Below are 3,411 nucleotides of genomic sequence, written 5' to 3' on the forward strand. Positions count from 1 at the left end.
AAAGAGGATCAACGCCTCTGACCACAGCAGGATGCATCAAAAAACAGTGTTGCTGAAATAGTTTAAGTGAGAGGAAACAACTTCTGGTACGTTGCTTGAGATTTTCCTTTCACTGCATAACAGAATGAGGGAGCAGATGTGAAATCTCCTCTAACTTGGTTAGCTGTAAATCTAAAGTTAATTCATTTAGTGAACAATATGGCATATTTTTGCCAGCTGTAAGACCAGACCACCTGTAAAGAGCAGATATTCTTTCTCCTCTTTGTGTTTAAAGGCTTCATTTGTCAATTCATGTTTTCATTTCTTTCCTCTTTCACAACACATTGTGAAGTTATAATGACCAATTGTATGTCTTTTTCTTGAGAAACTGGTTGTGTTGCAAAATACATGTAGGTTACATGGTGCAATTGTTCCATTGTTGTCAGTACCGTTTTCTGCTCACTAGATGTCGCTGTGACTAAGGGGAAAGCCACCAGATGGAGATTAGACAGTTGAGTTGCCCTCTTTTCTCGCTGAAGGTAACTTTTACTTTATCTAAATAAATTTTCTGTCTGATGTACTATAAAATAAACAAGGTACAAAAGGTTCACAAAATATAGGATAATGTTTTTGAAGTTTTACTGTATTTCTTTTATTATAAAGATCGATAGTGATATTATTCAGGCAAAAGAAGACATTATGGTATGTTTAATGGTGGTGGCCGAGAAACATTATGATGATAGTGAGAAAGCAATGAGATGCAACGATCCGTCCATCAACAGAAACATAATCGGCAACTTTTTTGATAATTCTAACAATGATTTGTCATTTATCAATCAAAAATGCAAATTTTTCACTTGTTGCAGCTTCTCATCAACGTGAGGATTTGACTTTGTCATATATGAATACTTTGGGCTTATGGACTGCTGGTTGAATAAAACAAGACATCTGAAAGGTTCTCCTTGAGCTGGGAATCACCACATGCATTTGTCCTAATTTTCTGGCATTTTATACACCAAACGATTAATTGAGTTCATATCTCGGGAGATAAACATTACTTGCTGTAATGCTGCCGCTTTTTTGAATGTTTATAAATGTGTGTGTCGTTGAACAAGTGTGTCAGCTTACTTGTCTTGTGTGGGTGGAGTTGTTGTAAGGGTGTATGTGTGCTCAGCCTTGTAGGTTCATTTATTACTGTTTATTTCCCCATGCCAGTGGTAATCAGCGGCAGGATTAGTGTTAACTGCCACCCAGTCACTGGCAGGCTCCACGTGGGCCACTGCAGGCCCCTCCTGCCGAATGGCCTGACCGGGTCTGTCCGGGACCAGCACGCAGTGACAAGGAACTGGTAGTCCGCTAATCCTGTAGAAAGACCCCCGTCTGACTTCCTCTCTGGGCCACCTATCACCACATCACAGAGCCCAGGCACCAGCACCAGGCCCGGCCCGGTGGATGAGCTAATCACTGAGAGGAGAGGAGAGAGTGTGTTTCTATGTGTATGTGTGTGAGAGAGACACAGAGAAGGGAGAAAGCTGGACCACCCACCCGGAGGATTCAGAGGCACAGGATTCACAGCCCATTCTGTTGACCTGCCACACCGCCCCAGCTCTGGGCAAGGCCCTCCCCAATTGTTCCGCCTGCTAACATGAGGAGGGGGTTAGACAAGGGGGATGGGGGGTGGACGAGCAGTAAACAGTGGGCTGAGCTTCTCTCCTTCAGTGCACAAAGGGGCTGAATTGTGTCGGGACAGGAGCACTTTTTAGAGTGGCCCTGCCATTGGGGCTGAATGAAACATCTGTGGAGGCTGAGCCAGAGGAAGAAAATGCTATTTTGCTGTTCAACCACACTGACAACCTGTTTTCTCCTTCTTTCTTTTTTTCTGTACTAATTTGAATGATTTATGAAAGCTGTAAGGCCGATGTTCTCATTCAGTTAGTATTTAAACTTTGTAAATATATTTTGTAAATAGCAGTCAATGTAAATGGTGGAACCACTATGAAGTACAGTAATTTATATGAATTATGATTGTGTTATTGAAATGGTTATGAATTTGAGTACAAACTATTGGTATGAATTGGAGTATTATTGTAATTAATATGAATATAGGTATGTAGAAATGAAATGGATATTTGTATTACTGCAATGAATATGAAATGTATATTTTTTGTCACTCACTTAGGAAACAGAGTGTATTTAAGACCATTGTTGTGTTTGTGATTGAAATACTCTTGACGAAGGTCCAGAGGGACCAAAACGTTAGTTTTCTTTAATAAATGGTGATGGTGCAGCAAGAGCAGCGTGCGAGATTTTCTCATTCTTCAAGTCTTTGTTTTTGTCTAACGCACCTGCACATAAGAATTGTTTGGATGTGCAAATTTCTTTCCTTTAAACAATTCAACAAATACAAAAATGAAAACATAAAACAACAGCAACATTGTTGATAAAGTGTACTGGTGCCCAGATTTCAGTTTGCATTTGAAAGCCTGTCGACTAGTTTGTTCCTGTGTAGACCTGTCCAACTGATTCCAACTTACTTTGACATAGCCTATAATAAAACTTGCGTACTCGTGTTCACACGAGTACGCAAGTAGGTCAAAGCTGAACCATAATGTCTAGAAAAAATGATGGACAGTTTGGATAATAATTTTATAATTTGCCTTTGTTTTCTGTTCAAAATAAGTTTGGCTAACCTGAGGATTTGTTTAAAAACTGTATGATAATCTGACTACTTGTATTTCTTGTTCCTTCAAAATTACAATGTTGATTATCTTTTCACGCAAAACCGGTAGAAAACAAACAACCAAGGGCGAAGAAGGGTGATTTATGCAAAGACGGCAATGAAAATGTCCAAATGGAGATAGGAAGAAAATCAGGAACTTTAGTCGGTAAGGGCCAACACTAAAATCGTCAGACAAATTAAAGGAATGGCAAGAGACTCGGTTGTTTATGACCAAATTACTAACCGGCTCCATGACGCGGTATTATCTGCCCGCGCTCTACTCAGCACCACCCCTCGCCAAAACCAAACATAGTAGAAGAGATTAGAACACATCTGACATCTCCTACTGTGTGCTACATGTGTGAAAGGGAAACTCCGGACTATGTCGAGATGTGATTCCTCGGACATAGTCCGGAGTTCATATGTGAAAACGGATTAACTGTATGTTAAGGAAATTACCATTCATAGCAAATGGTTATACAGTTATATGAAAGGAAAGACTTTGCTATTTGAGGGAGCCCTTAAAGAATCCAAACAACCCAGAGGATTCTGCTTGATAACTAATTGCCCTTAACAAACAAAATGAAATTATGAAACACCACATAAGAAGGTGAGTGATGGAGGGAGCTGTGGCAGCAAATAGTGTTGGCCCTAGCAAATCAGCAGAGTAATTGTGTTAAGTGGCAGGGTATAATGTCCACACTGTACACACT

The sequence above is a fragment of the Perca flavescens genome, chromosome 2 (genome assembly GCF_004354835.1).
Source record: "Perca flavescens isolate YP-PL-M2 chromosome 2, PFLA_1.0, whole genome shotgun sequence".
NCBI classification, from domain to species: Eukaryota; Metazoa; Chordata; class Actinopteri; order Perciformes; family Percidae; genus Perca; species Perca flavescens.